We start from the raw sequence: 25,657 nt of genomic DNA, 5'->3' as shown, positions 1-25,657 counted from the left end.
GTATATATATATATATATAAAAATGCTTTCTTCACAACTCTTCAACATTTCTAAATCTTAGACTTCTGAGAATTAGATATCAGGGAAAAAAAGGAACCAGTATGAATGACATTTTGGTACTGAAAACACTGACTATAGCATTTTGTGTCTGTCATTCAAAAGGAAAACAAACCAACCTGCCCTTAATGCTCACATGCAATGGCTGTGGTACCATACAGATACACACAGGTCTAAAATAAAGTATTATTTGTCTATCCAGTGAAAGTAAGTTGTTGTCACATTACATTGTTCACAAAAACATTCTTGATAGTATGATGTACTTTTCTTTCTTTGACCAAAAAATGGGAATGAAAAGATAATTCACACATTCTAAAATGATAAGTGGATGTATGGTAGTAAACAATGTTTACAGAAAGACCATTTGAATTAAGTTCAATTCCAAATTGAAAGACAAAACAGTGTGTCAAGAGAATTAAAATCATTACATAAAGACTTCAATAAAATTTAAGAGACAAAAACTCAGCATGCTGTTGTCTTTGCTTGCCACATAAAAAGGGAACTGTAGCACATATGCCATATTGGAACAGGTATAGTATATTTTTTCTGTCTCATACAAAGCAGACAAATGGAAAATTCCCCACTCAGTGATTAGTCAAAGGTACTGTCAACTGCACTAAAACGCAGCATGACCTCCACTTCTTTTTGCACATGATACTGCATGCATGCTCTTATCTACTTTGGGGCTGCTGTACTTACAGGAATAACATCGTCCAGAACTAGCTATTTTCCTCTAAGTCTCAGAACTTCCACTTCATGTAAACAAAAGTATAAGTAAATCATCATATTTATGCTATTTACATTTTATAGATGAAGAGACCTTTTCAAACTGCATTTACACATCTCTATATGAATTTGTATCAGAGAAAAGACAATATACAGTGCAAGTAATAACTGGAACAGTCTTGTTGGTCATTAAATTGGTTGCAATGATGAAAACTTTAAGGAGCAAACTGAATTCTTATAGCGGCTGCCTTTTGTAATGAAGCGTACCTTCCTTCTGCGGTAGAAAATTACACTGCAGTCAGTCTACTGACCTGTGAATTGGCAGCTTCCTCAGGAACAAGCAGAACGGCTGACTTCGCTTTTCCTAATATTTTGGCACATCCTTGGCACTTGTCCCAACCAGGCTTACGTTAGTCCCAGGGTAAAATTCAAGCCCAGTACAATAAACGCCTTTGAGAGGAAGAATGCAATTAAAATGGTGGCAATGTAATTCCACTGAAAACACGATAACCACCAGTTCAAAGAGTTAAGTGGCAGAAAAATCAGCAGATTTTGTTGTTTGCATGAAAAACCAGTGTTTTCAAGTCAAGCGTTTTGTTGATTATCTTTCTATAAAGAAACACAGTTAAAACAGCAATATTGTGATTGTAATTTACCAGCAGTTAATTGAAAGATGAGTTTATAGAGCAAGTATTGCCATTTTACTGAACCGTATCTAACATAGTGGGTCTCAGCTTGATCTTAACTCTTAGGGTTAATAAGAATATTTGAATACATAAAATAACAAAATATTGAACTGATAGTAACACAAAGCAATGACGGAAGGAAACACTGGATATTTGAACGCATGCATAGAGTGATTTTGCAGTTATTACCTGAAAATGTGATATTTGAACCCACTTCTAGTCCATAAATAGGAAATTCATTATACCAAAACTCTCTTTTCTGCTTCTTGACAGTGGACAGTATTGAGAGTTCAGTATCTTATTCCAGCACATTTGTATTGTGATGAACACAAATGGAAACAATAGATACCACGTGACTTAAAAGGATAATACAGACCTGGTTGCTTATTGGCACTCTTTTCACTCCAAAGCTGGCACCGTCTTTTATTGTGAGGTATCCCACCTCATTCTCAGGCTCAATTAGTGCTTCTTCACAATGAGATGTGATATGGTACTCCACAATTGCTTCTCCAAATGCCCCAGCATGCCGAGTTACATTGATCTGAACATACCGACGATCCAGGTTCCTCTCTACGAGTACTGACTGCTGGTCAGAGTACAGGGCGAACACTCCATAGGGGTCATCATTTGCAAACACATTGATTTCCGAAATTCTTTTCTCTTGGTCTAAATCTGCTCCACCTTCTACTGAAATCAGCTGCACCACATAGTTCTCAACCAGTCCTGGAACGTCGTCAGGTAACAGGTAGATGATTATCTCAGCTGTGCTCTCCTGGTCAGCAATGACAACAGATCCCTCTGTCCTAAGAAAGTCACCCGTGATGTCAGATTCACTACGTATTTCCCAGTAAACCTGAAATTTATTTAGAAAATGCACAAAATGAAGGCAATATCACCCACCGAGTCGGAAACTTTCACATTCATGGTTCAGTATAGATTGCATACGGAATAGGTTGGGTTTAAATGGGTAAAATACAAATTTGTTTAAGTATGCATAGAAAGAAGCACATAGACTATCTTACAAAGTGGTGTGTTGTTCTTCCAGCAGTACTGTGAATGCAAAGATTACCTTTGTATATCTTCTGGACACCTACGTAAAACTATACGGAATCTCTGAACAATTGCTTGAAATTATTTCTATTTTTACACCAAGATATCCTTGCTGTTTTTCCAGTTTCCAGAATTCCTCACAACAGAAAGGTGTGAAGAGTTCTCATTAAACACATTAGATGCTTTTTATTAAATTTTTTTTTTTTTAATAAATGAGTACTTGTGAAAATGCTGACTTGCAAACAACTTTAGGTAAAGACAATGTAGGTGATGATTCTAAAATGTCTGATTCTTACCTTTACATATGGCTGAAAAAGAGTAAATTGTGAGGATCTCAAAGAAAGCTCACTATGAAAGTCTGGTCTCTCCTGTTCTCCCATCAAAAGCACAGGAGCAGAGGGAGAGAGAAAGCAAGACAAGCACTCCAGTGCTGGTTTTCTGTTTTGTTCACTGACCAGGGGAGACTGAATCTGACTCTACAAACCACAACTACTAGAGCTGAGCCCTTGCTAAACTCAGTCTAAAAGGCGACATTTCAAAATTTGAGAAATACGCAATTGAAATGCACAGAATAAGATCTCCCTCCATGCATTGATACAGAGGATTATTTCAGATTATAATGTTGATTAGGAAGAGAGTGAAAATACCGTTATGTTTCCCATGGTGCCCTGGATTCGTCTGACAAACAGTGTAATACTTTGTGGCCCTTCCACTGCAGAGGGTTCTGTGAAGTTTTTCTCAGTTAACGATTCAGGAGCAAACTGTACCATTCCGTTGGGATCACCAAACTTCTGTATCTTTAAGGAAGTAATTGAATAAAAAAAAATTAAACAATCAGAAATGTAAAGTGAATAGTATTCTTGTTTGAAACATGGAGATTTTCATTGCTAGATGCTATAGGGAATGTATCAATTAGTTCTTCCTCTTGAGTTTTCTCCTCTTAAGAAGACTCAAGAGTACATCAGTATTTAGAAGAGAGTCTGAGAGAGTCTGCTCTCTAATAGGTCATTTCCCAACTTATACTGGAACCTGGGGTTGTTCCTGCCCAGACACAAGACTCTACACTTGCCCTTGTTCTATTTCATTAAATTTCTCCCTGCCCAACTCTCCAGCCTGTCCAGGTCTCCCAATGGCAGCACAGCTTCCAGTGTCAGCCACTCCTCTCAGCTTGGTGTCATCAGCAAACTTGCTGACAGTCACTCTGTTCCCTCATCCAAGTCATTGATGAATATATTGAATAATACAGGCCCCAGTACTGACTCTTGAGGGACTGCACTAGATACAGGCCCCAACTGGACTCTGCCCCGTTGACCACGACCATCAAACCCATGTAGTAGGGGAGGCAAAAGAAAAAGAGGCAAATGACAAGCTATTCAATCATTATGATTCCCCTTCAAAGCTTTGCAGGATAAATACCAATAACAGAGATCTCAAGAGGAAGAAAAGCAATAATGACTTACTATTAGTGTAATGCTGTTTGCCTTAGGATCTAGTTCTGCTTCACCTTTCATAAGGCTCAGCCTAATAATGAAGATCTCCTGAACTTCAACTTCTTCACGAGGATGGATTTGTAGATTAATAGTTCTCAGCCCTCCTTCCCCTTCTCCAAAATAGAATGATCCGTTCACAGGGTCACCAATGTCACTATTCAGGGGAGATAAAACCTCTTCTGAATTGGGTCCCAAGATGTCCCAATTAATCTGTGGAAGATACCAGTTTCAGATTTACAGTAGTGACATATTATAACTGCCTCCCAGGTCGGGGGAAGTGACAGAGTAACACAAGCGACATAAAAATTCTTGCATCTGCTAACAAGCTACATTTAAATATGTGCTCTTTTTACAGAACACAACATATTAATAATTGATTATATGTGGGAAAATATAGAATCCTTTGGAGAAAAAGAAACATTAAAAATAGAAATTCTGAAGTGCTAGTTAGCCACAATGCCATTTTATTAAATTCTAGATATTAGTTACAGAAAAGAAAATAAACTGAGGTTTCTGTAGCACGTAACAGGAAATGCACAGGCCAGTTTACTTTTCTCTTCCTTTCACAAGTTGTTTTGAAAAGCTCACCAAATAAGTATCCTGACCAGAAACATTCCCTGGCAAGGGTGATATCAAGACTGAGAACGACAAGTATTTTCTGCAACAGAAGTTTTTAATGCCTCAAATCACGATTCACACTTCCTCAGGCTGATTAAAAGCTAGAATATTTTCAAAATTTCCCACAAATTAGATTGCTTTTGAAGGGGTCCTATTCAGCATCTTAAAATTATTATTTTGACACTTAATTGTTTTTCAGTTTTCTTCAATGACTTCTAGGAAAAGTCCAAGAAGACCACGGCAGTTTTCACATGAGGAGAGCAGTAGCTCATGGCCTTCAATGCCAATTTTCCAATCATTTGCCCAGACTGTGGAAGCCTTATCTTGGTTCATATTTATACTTTCACTTTGGCAGTGATACATACAGACTAAAAAAAAGTCTAGAGGCCTCATAGTAAACAATTTACTGAAAATAAAAATAAATTGACCAGCTTCAGGAAGTAATTCAACTGAGTTCAATTAAATTAGCGGTGGTGCATGAAATTAACTATATTTTCAATGGGATTGGGAGATAGTTCAAAATAAAGTACACCAGACCATAATAAAAGGAGAAAAGCAGGAGGACAAAGAGAAGATCAAAAAAGTAACAATATTTTCTGTTCTTCTGCAACTATACAGAATTCACACTTAATGAAAAGCTGCAACTATCCCATTAGAAATCAGTCACAAGGAAGCCCCTGACGGCAAAAAAAGAAGATTTTTGGCCTTGTCACTGGAAAACGTTCAGTTTTTGAGAACCAGGGCCCACCTGTGTCTCCCCAAACAATTTTCCTGTCCTTTCCAGCACCAGCGACACTGTTGTCGGTGTATCGGGGTTGGGAAGAGTAATTCGACTTTGGCTGAGAAACCGGATGATGCCCTGGGGGGAGTCGCTTTTGGCAATGGTGACCTGGCTCAGTAGATGGAGCCCAAGGGCTGCTCCACCAGTGGCTCCCGTCAGCTGGATTTCAAATTGCTCCGCAAATTCGCTGCATGGAAAAAAAAACAGAAAAAAAGACCTTCTGAGACACACAAGAACAAAAAATTAAAATTATGATTTGTCATTCAACCATGCGTCCAGCTGGATCTGTTTAAAGATATACAGAAGTCATCTCTGTAAGCATACAGCAGAAGATTCCCCCCATTTGCAGAGAATGGTGATATCTGAAATAAAAATATTGTTTTATTTTCCACATGTGCTAAATTAAAAAAAAAAAAAAACAATCAGCAAAATATTTTATTATTCACAGCAGTACTATTAACACCCAAACTTTCTGATAATCTAGGGAAAAAGAATGTAGTTGTTTGCATAAAATTTAACAGGCACTATGAAACTCCAACAACAGCTTCTTTTCCCTCCCTTTAAATATTTCAAGGCTGCAGAAATTTGCTTTTCAATTCAAACTCTGCTGACAGGCATACTGCACGTGCTAAAAAACGGTTTCTCAGAAGTAGATTAGTGAATAAATATCTGAAAAAAATAATTACCTTTCTTCATCATCTGTGACAGAGATATAGATAAAAGTCTGGTTCTGGCCACGATAAAAAATGACAGAATCATTATGGATGATGTAGTCAACGTTCGGAAGTGCAGAAATACTTCGAGAAAGGAAATCGGCTGTTACATCGCCATACGTTCCACGCTTTCTCACAACAGGAATCATGATTAATCCAGCATCCTCTTGCACTTCAAGAAAAATTGGGAAAAAAAGTTATTTTATTTCAAAATTTGTGAGAGAGCCACAGGCTTATCCTCTAAACCATAGTGAAAACCTCTGGTAAACTTACCCTGTAGATCAAATTCTATGATGCCTTCTGCATTATCACTTTTTGCTATAGTGACTCGTACTGTGGAGATATTTCCTATTACTGGGGGTTGATCTATCTGTAGATCATTTTCCTTTACGGTGAAATCAAATCCACTTGCAAGAACATAAAAAGGAATATTACATTAAAAAAAAATCTTGCAAAAGTATTGTAATGCAAGTATGACAATTTTCAATTACCACAAATACTTTTATTTTCTGACAGTTACCACTGAAGATTTTTGGTCACACTTTTTCAAACTATATCTGCAAAACTGGCAGTTTTTTCACAGAAATGTGGATCTTTCGCTTTTTCTTTCACATTTTATCTTCTTCTTTGAGTTTCATGTGATTTGACAACTTCTATGTAATGGATGGACTTTCAGCTTTAATAAATCTGAATCAGCAAAATCTTAAAGTTAATGTTGAAAGAATTTGGATTGCCATACATCCAATTTGTATTATTATTACTATTATAGCTGCCATATGAAATTTTACAGTAAAACACCTGAAATCCAGCGGTGCCTTTATGCAGGTAGATCAGATTCCAAATACAGTTTGATCTCCTGCTTTTAATTACTTTTATCTTATAATTAATTTTATCTTGACCTTCCTTGGAGTTCCACTTTGGTAATCATCACTGAAAAGTCTTCAGGACCTTCAGGAAAGTCGTCACCATGAATTTCAACCAAAATCATTCTACTCTCCTCATGTGGTTCAAATAACAGTTCCCTTACTGTGGGGGTGAAATCAACTCCCTCCTCTGCAGTCCCATTTATTCTCTGCAAGCAAAGACGCACTTTGCCATAGGATCCCCTTGAACGCAAAACAGTCACGTTAACCTGAGGGAGAGAGGACATTTGCTTTAAAAAATGGCTTTGCTTTTCTGTTACCATTCTGAGACTGTTCTATAGGCACCTTCTCAACGGTTCTGCCAGGTGACAATTTGCTGCAGTAAGTGCTGAATACACATAATTTAACGGACAGGCATCTTTCTCAGAGTATTAAAAACACCAAAAGCCTCAGATGGGCTATGCTATGATAAATGCAGAATAAATCTCTGCCTTTTTTTTTTTTTCCTAAAGTTAAGTATAAATCTACCGACAATATTGATATCTATCGATATTTTACGTAAGAAGGAATTTTAACCATATACCCATTTTTCTTCTTCTGTTGTCAGCAATATTTCTCGTGAAAATGTAAACTCTCCGTATGGAAAATCACTGGCGGCCATGGTAATATTTGCTGTGCTGCTAGATTCATTTATGAGTCCTCCATCACTGATCCCAGTTAATTCAAATGTGTAGTAATGCTTCTCCTCAGGACGGTTATCATCGACAGCCTAGGGAGAAGAACCAATTAACCATTTCCAGGTAGAGAGGTATAACTAATTTCTAATCAAGATGCTGGCTAGATAAAAGGAAGAACCTGAAAGAGCTACTGGTGTAAAATCTCTTGTACCTGTATCAGAACCACTGCTGCACACTGCCTGTCTCGCATTGTCAAGGTTCCCGACGTCTCAATAAATTCTGTGTGATGACGGGGTGTTATATTCCAATATATTATGATTTCACCAAAAATCCCTGGGCCACGTGTCAGGCTGCAGAATGCAAACACAGATTTAATCTTCTACCTTTAATATTTGATACCAAATCCAGAGATATAAAGCGTAGATATTGTTGTGCACGGAAGAAATGTTACCAGCACTGTGAAGCTTGAATTTTAATCTATTAAGTCACTATTAAGATCTTTACCATAACCTCTTCAGAGCAATGACGTGTCTGCAGTTCTGATTTACTTCCCCGTGTTGGGAGGCATCTTGAGCTGTATTTTTACCCAGAGCACTTTATAGTTTCTTTGTGCATACAGCCCAAAGTTGGCAGCTGAAAACTGAGCTGTCTTTCTGCTTTTCAGGAAATAGACATGCAAAACAGAAGGGAAATGGGACTTACGGGTAGCACCCAGAGGTAATTTGGTTTTGAAGGCAGAAAGATACGAGAATAGTACTATGAGATCACTTGAGAAATGTTCTGTGTGCTGCTTGTCTAAAAACCTAGAGGCTAATCCTACTCATGACATTCTCGGTGAACTGAAGCATGGCAAGAAATTGTCTATACCATGATCTAGTACATGTTCTAAACTGGTGCTGCACAAAGCATCCCTTTGTCTGTTGGGATTCTCAGGGCAGCATGAGAATCTGCTTTCTTGCTTCTATTTGCTGTTTCACTAAGGGAAAGTGTTGCAATACTTTTTCTCCAATTCTGTTAGAAGGTATGGTAACATTGTGATTTCTTCATCTTGTTTTCAGCTGACTGAATGCAGTGAAAGAATTGCATCTTGTTTCAACTAAGACCCAGTGCTGCTTTGGTTATGCTGATCATCGTAACAATGTACCGAACTTCAGTTCAAGCACCAATCCTGAACTGAATCCTGAAAAGCACAAAGCATCTTCAAATATAATTGACTGCCTTCCCCTATTCCTTTGATTAGAATCCTCTTTCCTTTAATGAATCTATGTTGTAAATAATTGGAAGACATATCTAAAGCTCCTCAGCAATACTGAAAAGACACCTACGTAGTATGTTCTGCCCTTCTTAAAAAACAAGCATCTAATTTTAAAAATACTTATGATTTTAGAAGTGATAATGAAATGCAGCATTCAATTAATTCTTGCCAAATGTGGAGCCTCATAGCTTTTGAAACAGAGCTGTTTTGGATAAATGAGTGATGTACTCACCTAATAAGAGCAGTCCCATTATAATTTCCTGAAGGTTCTCCAATCAGAACATGCTGGGATGAATGTGCTATCCCAACCACCCCAGAAGCTCCTTCATCGCCCACAATAATGATGGTTGCAACACCTATGAAGAGAACAAAAGCTTCTCATGGTAAAACAAAGCTAACTAGTGAGGTATTTTTTTAGCATGTTTGGTGACACAAATGGTTAAGCACCAGCTTCCCGGGGAGCCCATGGAATCCCCAACCTTGGAGATATTCAGAATTTCAGTAGACAAGGCATTCAGTGACCTGATCTCATTGTGAAGGCAATTCAACAAGATGACCCCCCTAGATGGTCTCTTACAAACGAAATTATTCTATGCTTCTTACAGGTCTGAACCTGGTTTTGGTTTCTGCTTGTTTTTGTTAAACAATTCTTTACAGACAATGTTGATTATCTGAACACAAAAGTCTACGCCAACACTTGATTTAGACGGAAAAAATACGATCTAAAATTCTCTTTGATTTCTTCACATAAGGAAAAAACTGAGGGAAAAATACTGACCTCCTTTTGTCACAGGAGCTCTGCTAGCTCGTTTCTTCTATGTTGTTTCTGGGGGGAGTTGGGTTTTATTTACGGGGGGGACGTTTGAGTCGATTCATGTGAAGATACACAATGCTGCAGTAGCTTTTAAGAAATGTGTATTTTTTTCAGACCACCTCACTTCTTCACAGAATATCAGTTCTAACTATAACATTCAGCACATATTCGGCTCCTCTCTTTGACTTGTAGAACGAATCCCAAAAGATACATCTTCTTAGGACTCGGGGCGTCTAGCACACAGACAGCCGCGGCGCGAAAGCCGCGCCCACAGGACACAGAACCCGCCGCGCCTCGCCCCGAGCTCCCGCCGAAGCGGCGCCCCACTCGCCACGCCACCAGCTCTGCTTTTCAACATCCCCCCGACTAACGGGGGCTGCGCCGCTCCCGGAGGGACCGCCGGACCGGGCACGGGCGCTGCGCCGGAGGGAGACACGGCTCCAGACCGCCAGCCTTCAGCGCACCTGCCCGCAGGGTCACACGCCTCCCGCCAGCTTCGCCAGCTCGGCGGGGGGGAACCGGAGACGAACGCCTCCACGCCGCGCCGGCAAATCCCGCCCCCCCCGTTCCACCGGCACGGTCACCCCCGCCGCGGCCGCACTCACCTGCCGCCTCTTTCGCCGCTCCGCTCCCGCCAGGCGCTCGTGCTTTGGGCATGCGCGGTAGCGAGACCGCAGCACCCGCCCCTTGCCGCGTCCCGGTTGGCTGCCTAGGACACGTCAATCACCTCTCTCGCCGCCTAGCAGCGCTCCCGAGTCGGGCATGCGCAGTACGGAGACCTCAACGCCCGCCCCTCTGGCAACCTGATAGGCGGACAGAGTGGCGACTGACGTGCCTAGGCAGCCAACCAGCGCTCCGCACCTCTAGCCCTCCCGCGCCAGCAGCCGCGTTGCAAAGGGAACAATAAACCGCGCTCCCCTGCTTTCCGCTGAAAAGGGGGGCGGCTGGGTCCCCGCAGCAGAAAAAACCCTTCCGTCCTGCATTGCCCTTCGCCAGTACAACTGCACAGCTGGGAACTCGGCAGCGTCAAGCCGCCGTCTGACAGACGCATACTCGGATCTTGACTAGGCTGGCGATTTTGGCTGGCTTACACACACGGACTTGCACTTCTCTGAGGAAACAAATTCTTTTTTAAGCACAGCCTCTCCTTGGGGAAGAAAAAACGCCCCCTCCGTGCTCCCAAACACTAGGCAGCCGTGGGGAAACCACCGAAAGCCAAGACCGACAGCAGTAACGTCGAGTGCAATCTGGCTTCAATTCTGATCACGCACTTAATGGCCTCTCCCAGGCCTACCAATGACTGCTCCTTTTCTGGAAGGACAAACTGAACGTCCTAAACTGAAGACTGCACGGAACACAGCTCCACTGGCAGCCAATTTGCCTCTTCTCCGGCTTCCACGGAGAATATCTTGTAGCGTCCTCCAACTCGCAAACGTTCTTCCTCAGTCCACGGCCCCAGACGCGGAATCTCCTGAGCAGCGAGCGGAAACAACCGCGCGGGATTTTCTTCACGGCACCGAGAAGGCGGCGCTGGCAAAAAAGCAGGCCGAAGCACCTGAACCCGTCTGCCAGCCCCAGCCTGCGGCCAAGAGACAGGGAGCACCCTGCCCGAGGGGCCGCGCACCCCGCAGCTGTACTTAGACGACCGTGTGCGTGAAAGCATGTGTGTATACAAATGATTGTCTGTCCACATGCATGTGCCTTGATGCAGGCTCCGTTCGTGCTTAAGCTGGAGTGAGTGCACAGCTGCGCCGCTTGTTGGCAAAGCTCCGCGTGTTGCACGACGTTGCCCAGTCCTGCATTTCTCACGCGGACAGATGCAAGGGAGCTCTGCTAGTAAAGGAACAAAGACAGTCGTAGGCAGAACCGAATGCTGCTCCAAGCTACTTCTCACCTATGGTAAATGCTTCACAGGGGCCCGAGGAAAGGCGCTCAGCAGCCGATCTACAAGAGAAACGAAACAGATCATGCCTTAACGCGAAAGAGCAACAAGGCGTCACTGCGCAAGCTTGTCCCTGATCTACAGCTGAGAGCGAACACTTGTGTGCTTGTCGGAGAGATTGTGTCTTGCCTGTAAGTGTCTGGGAGTTTGGGGCAGTTCAGAGTGGCTGGTTCGATAATCAAAGTCTAGGATACCTGCAGAGCAGTCCCTGTTGATGTGGAGACAGTGTGCCTGTAGGTCAGTCTGTGTTCCTAGCGCCTGCTGTATCGATCCGTCGTTCCATACGCGTGTGAGTCCATGTCTTCCTCTCCACAAGCATGTGTGCTGATTTCGTCGCACATGTGCATCTGTGCTAGTGTTGAGCTCAGCGGAGTGTGTCTCTGGACACTTGGTGTGCGTTGGCTGTGCCTGAGTGTAACGCAGCACAGCCACGACTGCCTCGGTGAAGAGAGACCAGGGAAATCATCTAGGCAGAGTCAACAAAAGAAAACCGAAGACGGATTGATGTGTGCTCGACAGAGACGGCTTCCCTGCGCTGACATTTCTCAGTAACATGAGTAGAAAGCTGAGCGGTAGATCGACCGGAGAAATGCTTCCCTAGACGACATTTAGCGAATGAACTGCATTGTGCGCGGCTTTCGGGATTGTGCCTGAAAAGTGCGAAAACCAGCAGAGGCTGTGCTCAAAAGCTGGTGGCTATGTGACTGCATTGATGCACGTTCCCGTGTCTGCGAGTGTAGAGACGGTTGTTTCACGTTCACACAAATGCATCTAGTCGGGTATTTCTTCTGTGCGTGCACACTCGTTTCCGTTGTCTCTTCGGAACAGACGTAGCTCTCTGCATGCTGAACGACGTGGTAAAACGCGTCTGCCTATATTTTGGTAAACAATCGAGGGTGCGTGTTCCGTCAGCGGCATTTCCGCAGACGACTCCGCAGAGCCAGTTCTGAAATCTCCGCACACCAGGACTGAATGTATAACCAAGCAATTGCACAGATGCGCGCAATCACATATTCTGAGGGACGTCATTTATGCTACAGGAGCACGAAGGTATTTGAGTTCAAGCACGTATCAGAAACAATGTGTGGACCGAAGATCTGTTGGTATTTGATCCCTACGGCAATCTTCGTGGTAGCTTACTTGCCGATTGCAGGCTTAGCCGTTTCTATACACGACTCGGTATAGGGAGAGAAAGAGAGCGCATCGGAAAACTTGCGTTTTCTGAGCTGGAACCCAGTTGCTACGCATTGTTTTTGTCCACGTGAACACACACGATTCCCCACTGAAAACCAAGCAGAAACCTTTCCACAAGATCCCAGGTAGGTGCACCCACCACCTCGCGAGCACGAACGCAGCTAGAGAAAAGCACCTACATTTTCACACACTGATGCTTAAGCAAACACTTGGCCATACGCATGCACCCATCCGCAAGCGCGCCCACTCCCATCTATGCACAGAAAGACGTACGCGAAACGTACTGACATGCTTGAGAGTAAACAGGTGTGCGTTGACGGTTGGCGTACTGCATCACGCATACGTGGCTGCACGAGAATATTCTTTTGGAGGGTGCGTGCAGATACGTCCCTGTACTTGGACAACCTTGTGCGTGAAAGCGTGTGTGCCTATCAAAGATTTTCTGTCCACATGCATGTGCCTTTTTGCAGGCTCCATTCGTGCTTAAGCTGGAGTGAGTGCACAGCTGCGCCGTCTTTTGGCAAAGCTCCGCGTGTTGCACGACGTTGGCCAGTCCTGCATTTCTCACGCAGAAAGATACACGGGAGCTCTGCTAGTAAAGGAGCAAAGACAGTCGCAGGCAGAACTGAATGCTGCTCCGAGCTACTTCTCACCCTTGGCAAATGCTTCACAGTGCGCGAGGAATAGCTTTCCGCAGCCGATGTACAAGAGAAACGAAACAGATCATGCCTTAATGCGAAAGAGCAACAGGGCGTCACTGCGCAAGCTTGTCCCTGATCTACAACTGAGAGCGAATACTTGTGTGCTTGTCGGAGAGATTGTGTCTTGCCTGTAATAGTCTGGGAGTTTCGCGCAGGTCGATGTGGCTACTTCGATAATCAACGTCTAAGATAGCTGCAGAGCTGTCCCTGTTGGTGTGAGGACAGTGTGCGTGGAAGTCAGTCTGTGTTCCTGGCGCCTGCTGTATCGATCCGTCGCTCCATACGCGTGTGAGTCCATGTCTTTCTCTCCACAAACTTGTGTGCTGATTTCGTCGCACATGTGCATCTGTGCTAGTGTTGAGCTCAGCGGAGTGTGTCTCTGGACACTTGGTGTGCGTTGGCTGTGCCTGTGTGTAACGCAGCACAGCCACGACTGCCTCGGTGAAGAGAGACCAGGGAAATCATCTAGGCAGAGTCAACAAAGGAAAACCGAAGACGGATTGACGTGTGCTCGACAGAGACGGATTCCCTGCGCTGACATTTCTCAGTAACATGAGTAGAAAGCTGAGCGGTAGATCGACCGGAGAAATGCTTCCCTAGACGACATTTAGCGAATGAACTGCATTGTGCGCGGCTTTCGGGATTGTGCCTGAAAAGTGCGAAAACCAGCAGAGCCTGTGCTCAAAAGCTGGTGGCTGTGTGACTGCATTGATGCACGTTCCCGTGTCTGCGAGTGTACAGACGGCTGTTTCACGTTCACACAAATGCATCTAGTCGGGTTTTTCTTCTGTGCGTGCACACGCGTTTTTGTTGTCTCTTCGGTACAGACGTAGCTCTCTGCATGCTGAACGACGTGGTAAAACGCGTCTGCCTATATTTTGGTTAACAATCGAGGGTGCGTGTTCCGTCAGCGGCATTTCCGCGGACGACTCCACAGAACCAGTTCTGAAAGTCCCGCACACCAGGACTGAATGTGGAACCAAGCAATTGCACAGGTGCGCGCAATCACATATTCTGACGGCCGTCTTTTATGGCACAGCAGCACGAAGGTATTTGAGTTCAAGCACGTATCAGAAACAATGTGTGGACCGAGGATCTGTGGGTGTTTTCTCCGTACGGCATGCTTCGTGGTAGCTTACTTGCCGATCGCAGGCTTAGCGGTTTCTATATACGACTCGGTATAGGGAGAGAAAGAGAGCGCATCGGAAAACTTGCGTTTTCTGCGCTGGAACCCAGTTGCTACGCATTGTTTTTGTCCACGTGAACACACACGATTCCCCACTGAAAACTAAGCAGAAACCATTCGACAAGCTCCCTGGTAGGTACACCCACCACCTCGTGCCCGCGAACGCAGCTAGAGAAAAGCACCTACCTTTTCACACACTGATGCCTAAGCAAACGCTTGGCCACACACATGCACACATCCGCAAGCACGCCCACTCCCATCTATGGACTGAAAGACGTACGCGAAACGTGATGACATGCTTGAGAGTAAACAGATGTGCGTTGATGGTTGGCGTACTGCATCACGCATACGTGGCTGCACGAGAATATTCTTTTGGAGGGTACGTGCAGATACGTCCCTGTACTTGGACGACCGTGTGCGTGAAAGCGTGTGTGCCTACCAAAGATTTTCTGTCCACATGCGTGTGCCTTTTTGCAGGCTCCATTCGTGCTTAAGCTGGAGTGAGTGCACAGCTGCGCCGTTTGTTGGTCAGGTTCCGCGTGTTGCACGACGTTGCCCAGTCCTGCATTTCTCACGCGGACAGATTCAAGGGAGCTCTGTATAGACGGCTGTTTCATGTTCACACGAAGGCACCTGGTCGGGTGCATCCCAGATACAGCATCCCAGATTCAGCATCGCCGATACAGCTTCCCGGATACAGCATCCCAAATACAGCATCCTAGCTACAGTATCCTAGATACGGCATCCTAGATACGGCATCCTAGATACAGCATTCTAGATACAGTATCCCGGATACAACATCCCAGATACGCCATCCCAGATACAGCATCCCAGATACAGCATCCTAGGTACAGCGTAATAGATACAGCATCCCAGATACAACATGTCGAGCTGTGCTCCTCTCCCACACCAAGTGCTGATCGTGGGGCTCAGGGTGAGGGGGGGCAGTGAGGGGGTCCGTGGACTGGAATAAGTTTTGTTTGGGGTTTTTCAAACGCCTCTGCTGACACGTCGTATAAAAACCGATTGCTGCAGGGCTAAGGAATGAACAGGAGGATGAGCAGCAGACTGCAGAAACTGCTTGCGTTTTGGTTTATTGAAAAATTCGTATTGAACTCAAAAAGCAATACGATCTTGCAGTGGTCTTCTAATACCTAGTGACAGCTTTTAATGTACTGGTTTGGAACTTTGAGATGAGATTTGAGATGAAGGGCTGTTCCATTGTGGGATATTGCAGGAGTAAATTTCAGGCATTTCAGCATGCCTGGCAGATCTGCAGCTTGATAAAGACCTCAGGCTGTTTGGTTTAATCAGACTTTTGTAGATCCCACCTTCACTGGTCAAAGCACCGGCTGCCAATGTGTTTTCTGGTGTTGTCATTTCTTTCTGACCAAAGACGGCAGCGGCAGCAGCTCTACTGGTGGTGTCTGTTTTATTGAAACATGGGGATCTACAGGAACTTTAACCCGAAAGCTCAGGAAGCTGTAGTCCGTGGTCTATCTTTGTAATGTTTGTAGATTGTTCTGCAACGTTTGTGAGTGTGAACTGCTGTGCAGGTAGAAGGAAGAAAGATGTGTGAGCTAAAGCAGCAGGAAGGCTGCAGCCGTGTAAGCCGGGGGTGCAAGCGGCACGAAACGGGCTGCAGCGGCGGAGCCCTCGGTCCCGGGCCGTCCCGGGCAGGCGGCGGAGCCCTCGGTCCCGGGCCGTCCCGGGCAGGCGCAGCCCGAGCGCTCCCGGTCCCGCTGCCGCTGCCCCGCCGGGGCCAGGGCCGCGCTGCGGGCGGACAGCGCCGCTCTGCGGCCGCCGGCGGCTCCGGGCCGGGAGGGGGGGCGGGGCCCGGTGGCGGTCGCGGACGGGATTGGCTCGTGCGCCGGATGGGCGGGGCCACGCTGCGTAAGTGCGGGGGCGGAGGAGTGCGTGCCGCCGGTGCGGCGGCGGGAGGAGCGCGCGAGGAGCGGCGGGGTCGGCGGTGAGCGAGGGGCGGGCGGACACCGGGGAGACCGGCCGGGGCCGCCCCGGTCCCGGCTGAGGGGGGAGGCTGGAGGGGGAGGGACGGGCTGGTTTGGGCAGGAGGAAGGCGAGGGGCAGGCAGCCGCAACAGCGCGGCCCCGGGCCGGGCCGAGCAAGGGGCGAGGGCGAAACACGCGGGCGGCTGTGAGGGAAGGGAGCCCCGGGCTGAGCGCTGCGCGGGGCTCGGGCGGGGCCGTGGGGCGGAGGGGGGAGCCCGTGGTGCCACAGGGCAGAGGGAGGAAGGCGAGCGGGACGGGGCGGCGCCAGGGGTCGCGAGGGGCGGGGGCGGCGCTGCCGCCGGGAGGGGCCGGGAACGGGGGGAGCGGCGGAGGAGCCTGAGGGCGGGACGGCGCGGAAGGAGCTTGGGCGGGAAAGGCTGAGGGACCTCAGGGAGGGGGTGACATCGGGGAGGCTTTGGCGGGAAAGGCTGAGGGACCTCAGGGAGGGGGTGACATCAGGGAGGCTTTGGCGGGAAAGGCTGAGGGACCTCAGGGAGGGGGTGACATCGGGGGGGCTTTTGCGGGAAAGGCTGAGGGACCTCGGGGAGGAGATGGCGTCGGGGAGGCTGCAGGGGGCAATGCTGAGGGAGCTCAGGACGGGATGGCACTCAGGTCTGGTTTCAAAGGGAAATGCTGAGGTACCTTGAGGAATGGACGCTGGGCTGGGAGCTATGAACACATCAGACTGGTTAAGAGAGTGTTCATGACAGAAATTTGTGCAGTGAAGTATTCCAGCAAAGAGCGGGAGAAGAGCCAAACTTAGATCAGGCCTCCTAGGACGCCTGCAGGTTTGGGGACAGGGATGACGAGGTTGTTAATCCGGTCCTAACTGTTTCTTTGTCTGTCCCTCTCTTGCAGCACCTGACTGAATGGAGGAGCAAGTGGACGGGAAGTTCCTGCGCCACACACAGATCACATTTATCGCTCTCGCCCTCAGAGACCCGGAGATCCAAACCGTTCGCATCGTGCCTTGAAGCAGCCTGTGCTCATGCGCTTCTCCCAGGGAGAAGGCGGAATGGCAGTGACTGGCCACGTTAAGCCACAGGGTGCACACTGTGCAGCTGTCAAGCCCAGCTCTGCGTTAGCTCACACCTGCGGTTTTGCGCCGCACACGCACATTTGAGTTGTCGCTGGTTGTTGCAGCGTTTGGCTTTGGTGAGGACAGCGTGTGTTTGTCAGCAGTTGGTGTAGGTGGGATCTGGAGGGGAAAGCGATATTTCCGTGCCAGAACTGGTTAGTGTTTGCATGGTATTGTGGCGGTTGTTCCCGCAGGCGATGAGTGCTGGAGTATTATTGCAGGATGAGGGGATTTTGGAGGCTTGTCTGTGAGATGCACTAGAGGCAGCAGTTGAAAGCGAAAGGCTGAGATTTGGAGGGTTTGTCGGTGGGTTTTGGGCGGTTGTCAGCTGAAGAGTTGGCTGTTTGCAGGTGAGGTGTAGGGCAGAGGGTGAAGCTGACTTTGCCTGGGCGGCGCAACGGGCTGGGTGTGCAGAGCTGAGGAGAGCGGGCTGCTGCGGGTGACCCTAAAGCTGGAGAACCAGCCGGCAGCTCCAGACGCTCCCGCTGCCGGGCAGGGCCGTGCAGGCCAGTGCCCTGGGGCACAGCGACGTGACCCTCCGCAACTACCAAAGAGCAGGTGAGGACCGTGGGCACTTGTACTGAGCTGTGACATCTCTAACCCATGACATTGGGGTCCAGCCTGAGCAGGGCACGTGCGGAAGCTGTGCTGCAGGGAGGGCAGAGCTGAGGGGAAGGGCTGTGCCAGGGGCTGGTGCCAAGGCAAGGTGGGCGCGCTGTGGGGTGTGGGGAGGTGTCAGCCCCGGACTCAGCCCCTGTCTGACTGTAGTGCCCATGGGCTGGTGTAGCTCAGTCCTCTGTGTGTTTCTCTTCAGGGGGAGCAGCATGCAAAGGAAAAGCAAGGAAGGAGGTGAACCCATGAGGAAGAGTGATGGATAAAGAGGGTTGGAGCGCACCTGCCAGTCAAGAGGGATCAAGAAAGAAGACACCAGTGGTGGAACCGCGGGTCAGGAGAGCTCAAGGAGGGAGAAAGGTGACTGTGGCCGTATGGGTTTTTCTAGCTCACACACCAATGAAAACAGTTTGGATAATAAAAGAAATGTATGCAAAACCAATAATTAAAGGCAGAGAATGTTTATATGCTATGTATGGGGTAGACCTGAAGGTATATTTCTTCCTACAACGAAGGAGAATTCGCAATACATGCTGCTGTCAGCAATGACCAGTAAGCGACAAGACTCTATTTACTGATGCCTCTGGTCGCTCACATAAAGTTGTAGTTACATGGCTAAACTCAGATACCCAGTGCTGCAAACACAAGGTAGAAAAAGAGACCAAGAGTCAAACAAGTTCTTGAGCTGACAGCTGTTAGGATCGCTTTGAGGTGTTCTGTAACAAGCCTTTGAATGTTGTAACTGGCTCATATTATGCGGCTGGCATACTTAACCGCCTGGAAGCTTCTTTTCTTAAGGAAGAGGATAATCCTCTTTTGATGGCTGAATTGAGAATGCTATGGTTTCTAATAAACCATAGACATCATAGGTATTATGCAATGCACACCCGCTCTCGCAGTGGCCCTTCCAGGACCACTTGCGGAAGGCAGTAGGAGGGCCGATGCACGAGCTGTGCCGCTCACTGTGCCTAAAGCCTTGGAGCAAGCTAAATGATCACATAAATTCTTTCACCAGAGTGCAAAGGCGTTAAAACGACAACTTCAAATGACAGTGGATCAGGCCAGGAGCGTTCTTATGTCCTGCCCTGATTGCCAACAGTTGGCACCCGCGCCATCCACAGAGGGTGTTAATCCAGGAGGGGTTACTGCCAATGAAGTACGGCCAGCGGATGTAACGCATTGTTCTGAATTGGGTAAATACGTACGTGTTTCTGTAGACGCTCATTCCAGATTTCTCGTCGCTGCTGCATGCGCTGGTGAAAGAGCACGAGACGTCTGTAACATTGGTTGGCATGTTTTGCTGTTTGAGGAGTTCCACGATCTGTAAAACCAGAGGAAAGCGGAACGCACACGATTAGAGGAGCGATCCCCCAGCGCGCTGTAATAGAAGTGCCTGCTTTTTAACACTTTCAAAACAGTGTTAAAGAGTCTGTTTGACGACTTTTCGGTATCATTTCTGGCGACGAGGATGGGATAATCTGCCTGACCTCCCGTGGATCCCAGGATCTCTGGGACCTTGTGCCGGCACCGGGGAATTCCTGGAAGGGACCACAGCTCCTCGGACCAGCTCGGGACGCGGGTAAAACCCCATCAATGAGATAAGGCACTTTCCTTGTCTGGTTGGGTTGGCACGCTGCCTGCACGAGACGTGGGCGACACCAGCGCGTTGGGTCTGCGCATTCGCGTCTGCGCATTTTGGTAAACTGGGTAACTTAAAAAAAGAAAGAAATAAAAAATTAAAGAGGAAAATGAGAAAACAATAAATTAAAGAGAAAAACGAGGGAACAGCAATTTGATAAAGGTACCTTTAATGATTTTGCTGTTTGTGCCTTAGCAATTGTATAACTGTTTCTGGCTTTAGTGGTTTGTTGTTGTTGTTACTTGTGTCTTGGGGGATTTTATAGTCCAGTACTTAGGGTTCACCAATTGTCTGTTATTGTGATTGTGAAGTAGGTAGTGGACAATCGGCAGGAGGATGCGTGAGAAATCCTCCTCCAGGCTGTGTTTTCTGACATTGGAAAAGGATCGTTTGCTGTTCAACAGGGCGTCAACCAGGGAGAATCTGATTGAATATTGTAATTAATGGTGGCCACTGTAAATAATATTAATATGCTTCACAGGTCTAGGTGGGTATACTTTGAGATCTGTAGTATAGTAATGTGCTACATGTAATACGTAGTAAGATATATATTTTAAATCATATATTGCCTATTACATAAGGCATATTACACAATACATAATGTTATATATGCATTGTCTTTGTCCCCTTCAGATCCATTTGTTTTGAAAAAGGATAATCAGGGAAAGAAATGCAAACCAGTAAAAGGTTTGTTGAAGAACAGCTATTGGTGTAGAATACACAGAGAACATGAGATCAAAATTGTCCCTCGGTCAGTCCAGGGTGGGATCCTGATATCCTTATATCGGGGCACAGGCTGCATTGGTATCGCCAGTGCATTTTATACGGGATTAGACACGCTGCGCCTAAAGCTGTAAATACGCCAAAACCTTCTGAGATTAAACAGGATCGTGAGGAGTCTCCCACGGAGTTTTTACACCCTCTTAAACCGACAGCTCAGTAATATATTAATATAGATCCTGACTTGGAGAACAGAGAATGAGAATTCTTAGTTGACTGGGAGCTCATTATTCTGTGTTAAACACTATGCAGGGAATTTTAAGTAGCGATTCTGTAACAGTTATGGGAGCCACAAAAATTGCGAAACACGGCCCTTTAACCTGCTGCTTAGAATGTTTGTATGTGGAGTCTGTACTTATTGATTGTGTACCATGTGTCTTCTCTTGTGCACAACGAATGGTTGAAAAAAGCTTTAATGGTGCAATGGCTGTGCAGTGACACGCTGCTATGGCTGCAATTGTTAAACAAAGAAGGGGAGATGTGGCAGGGTTGTGACGTCAGGCCCGTGAGAAATTGCAAGAGTCACAGTGTGAGAACAAGCGCTGGTGGAACAACACAAGCAGCAAGGACTGTGTGGGACATAAACCATCAGGGACAGAGGGATTGGTACATGAGGGACAGAGGGATTGATACGCGGTGGGTACATCAGGGACAGAGGGATTGATACAGGATCGGTACATCAAGGACAGAGGTCCGCGATGTTTCAAATGCAAACCTGAGTTTGTATTAAATGTCTCTCTGCATCTTAAAGAGAGTCTGTGCCTCATCTGCTACACCCCTTTATCTGTTTCCCAAATTACGATTTAGACTGTATTTACCCTTGTAAAAACAAAGCTTTCCCCCCTTAATTTTTGCCACGTGTTGTAGTTAGAATTAATAGAGATATTGGAGCCCATCGTAGCTAAACTGGAAAAAGACAGCAGCCGTGTGTATTTTTAAATAAAGACTAAATCAAGTGTGCTAGCTCATTATCTTTAAGCGTTTTACTGTGATCACGTCTCTCCCAAGGTTTTGTGTCTGTTGTATCAAGGCCTGACACGCACGGCCACAGTGGATGAATCACCATGGGCACAACACCAGGAACCTGCCTGTTCGTGTCCAGGATATCCACTCCAGCAGACACGTTTTAATTGGTACTTGCATTATGGATTAGATGCAACAAAAATCCATACTTTCTTTTGTCCTTTGCTATAGAGGAGGGGGTTGAACTTTTCTATAGCAGATTCAATCACTTGTTGTAAAGCAATGAAATAAATAACTTAGGCTTTTTCTATGGATAAACAACGTTTAATTCCATTCCTTAATTGTATGCCTTAAACACTTGTTCGTTAGACCATAAGCAAAACAGCGCTGGGTGTTAGTTCGTTAGTAGGCCCTTATTATGTGGTTGGTTAACCCTGAAAATGTTAGCTCCCTCTGTCAATATAACCTCATAAACAAGTTTCAAAATTTTTATGTAGAACTTACCCACCTTTTCCTTTTTGCAGGTTCAGAGCCCGAGCCTCATTTGGTTGTATCTGTAAACATCAAACGTCTCAGCACAAATCACAACTGCATTTCTCACAGACAGAAGTGCCTGATCTCCACAGCTTGCCTGGCAGTGCGGAGAGCAGGAAGTGCGGTGAGTCCTGGGCCTTTGGGGACATTTCACCCTGTTTTGTGTCCCAGTCCCTCCCTGCTCCCTCCTCTTTCCTGCTGTGCCCTTCTTCCTCTTCATCTCTTCTCCCTCTGTCCCTCTGCTGCTTCCTCACCTATTCCCCCACCCTTCTGAATCTCTGTGCAGGGTTTCTCGTATCTCCCTCTCCGTCTCCACCCCTCTGTGTTCTCATCATCCCCGGTTTCTCTTTGTCGTCATTCTTTGTCTGTTGCTCTGTCCCGCTCCGTGCCCCATCATTTCTCACTGTATCCCTCTGTCCTGCTCCCTGCGCCTATTCCTGCCCCTCTTCTTTTTTACTCCCTCTTCCTCTTGCTGCCCACCCCAGGATTTTTTCCCAATCTCTGTCCTGCCCCAACCCTTATTGTTCTTTCTCTCTCCTGCTCCCTCTCTGTCTTTCTGCCTGTCTGCCCTTTCCCTGCTGCTTCTTTCTCCATCTCTGTCCAGATTACTGCCCCTTTTCCTTCTTGATGTCTTTCTGTCCTGTTTGTCTTTCTGTCTTCCTTGCCTGTTCCCAGCCCCATCCCCTCTCGCTGTATCTTCCCTGTCCAGCTGGCTCTGCCTTTTCTTGGTCTTCTCATCCTCTTTCCTGCTCCTCAGCCCTCTTTTCCTCTTCCTCCAGCTCATTGCTGCATGTTTTCCCTTTCCAGTCTCTTCATTTTGATCTAAACTTTGCTTTGTTTCTCAGTCCCTTTGTTCTCTTCCCTTCCTGTTGCCTCTCAGTGGGCAGTGACGACCTGGTTCAGAGACAGCACGGCGACCACATCCCAGGTTGCTCGATCCATCAGCACACAGACGCCACTGTGGTGGAAAGCAAATGGCGTTTATTAACAAGTAACACAGCGTTATATACCTTAGGTTTGCAACGTCACGTCCATCTGCTTGCCTCACATACTCCTACCTACCTAGGGAGGGTCTACTATCTTTCTGTACAGCGCGAGATCTTCCGGCCTCCAGACCCTAACTACCTACAGGTATGCGTCACAACCCCCCCTGGACACCGTTTGTGTCACAAACGCCCCTGGACAGGGTGTGTCTCACAAACCCCATTGGACAGCATGTGTCACAACCCCCCCTGGAAACTGTGTGTGTCACAAACACCCCTGGACAACGTGTATGTCACAAACGCCCCTAGATAGGGTGTGTGTCACAAACCCCATTGGACAGGGTGTGTGTCACAAACCCCATTGGACAGCGTGTATGTCACAAACCCCATTGGACAGCATGTGTCACAAGCCCCCCTGGAAACTGTGTGTGTCCAAAATATCCCTGGACAGCGTGTGTGTCACAAACCCCGTTGGACAGTGTGTGTGTCACGAACCCCCCTGGACAGTGTGTGTGTCACGAACCCCCCTGGACAGTGTGTGTGTCACAAACACCCTTAGACAGGGTGTGTGTCACAAACCCCATTGGAGACTGTGTCTCTCACAATCCCCATTGGACAGCGTGTGTCGCAACCCCCCCTGGACAGTGTGTGTGTCACAAACCCCATTGGAGAGTGTGTTTGTCACAACCCCCACTGGAATTTATGTGTGTCAAAAACAGCCCTGGACAGCGTGTGTGTCACAAACTCGATTGGAAGGATTTTGTGTCAGAAACACCCCTGGACACCATTTGTGTCACAACCGCCCCTACACAGCGTGTGTCACAAACCCCATTGGACAGCGTGTGAGTCAGAAACCCCATTGGACAGCGTGTGAGTCAGAAACCCCATTGGACAGTGTGTGAGTCAGAAACCTCATTGGACAGAGTGTTTGTCACAAACCTTATTGGACAGCCCGTGTGTCACAAACCCCATTGGACAGCGTGTTTTAAAAACCCACCCTGACAGCATTGTTGTCACAAACCTCATTGGACAGTGTGTGTGTCACAAACCTCATTGGACAGCGTTAGTGTCACAAACGCCCCTGGACACTGTGTGTGTTACAAACACCCCTGGACAACGTGTGTGTCTACAAACGCCCCTGGACAGCTTGTGTGTCACAAACCCATTGGACAACGTGAGTGTCACCAACCCCATTGGACAGCGCGTGTGTCACAAACGCCATTGAACAGAGCGTGTGTCACAAACGCCATAGAACAGAGCGTGTGTCACAAACCCCATTGGACAGTGCGTGTCACAAACACCCCTGGACAGTTTCCTTGTCACAAACACCCCTGGACACCGTTTATGTCACAAATGCTCCTGGACAGTTCCTCTGTCACAAACCCCATTGGACAGTGTGTGTGTCACTAACCCCATTGAACAGCCTGTGTGTCACAAACCCCATTGGCCAGCATGTGTGTCACGAACCCCATTGGACAGGGTGTATGTCACAAACCCCATTGGACAGCCTGTGTTTCACAAACCGCATTGGGCAGCGTGTGTGTCACAAACCCCATTGTACAGGGTGTATGTCACAAACCCCATTGGACAGCCTGTGTTTCACAAACCGCATTGGGCAGCGTGTGTGTCACAAACCCCATTGTACAGGGTGTGTGTCACAAACCCCACTGGACAGCGTGTGTGTCAGAAACACCATTGGGCAGTGTATGTCAAAACTCCTCCTGGACAGTGTGTGTGTCACTAACCCCATTTGACAGTGTGTGTGTCACTAACCCCATTGGACAGTGTGTGTGTCGCAAACCCCATTGAACACTATGTGTGTCACAAACCCCATTGGACAGGGTGTGTGTCACAAACCTCCTTGGACAGGGTGTGTGTCACAAATCTCATTGGTCAGCGTGTGTGTCACAAACCTCCTTGGACACCATGTGTGTGTCACAAACCCCATAGGACAGTGTGTGTGACACAAACACCAGTGGACATTGTGTGTGTCACAAACCCGATTAGACACTATGTGTGCCACAAACCCCTCTGGACAACGTGTGTGTCACATACCCCATTGGACAGCATGTGTTTCACAAACCCCATTGGGCAGCGTGTGTGTCACAAACCCCATTGTACAGAGTGTGTGTCACAAACCCCTGGACAGCGTGTGTGTCACAAACACCATTGTGCTCTGTGTGTGTCACAAACCCTCCTGGACAGGGTGTGTGTCACCAACCCCATTGGACAGCGTGTGTGTCACAAACCCCATTGGACAAAGTATGTGTCACAAATCCCATAGGACAGTGTGTGTGTTACAAACC

The sequence above is a fragment of the Nesoenas mayeri genome (assembly GCF_963082525.1).
Source record: "Nesoenas mayeri genome assembly, chromosome: 10".
In the NCBI taxonomy this organism is placed as follows: Eukaryota; Metazoa; Chordata; class Aves; order Columbiformes; family Columbidae; genus Nesoenas; species Nesoenas mayeri.
This window is presented reverse-complemented; position numbering follows the sequence as displayed.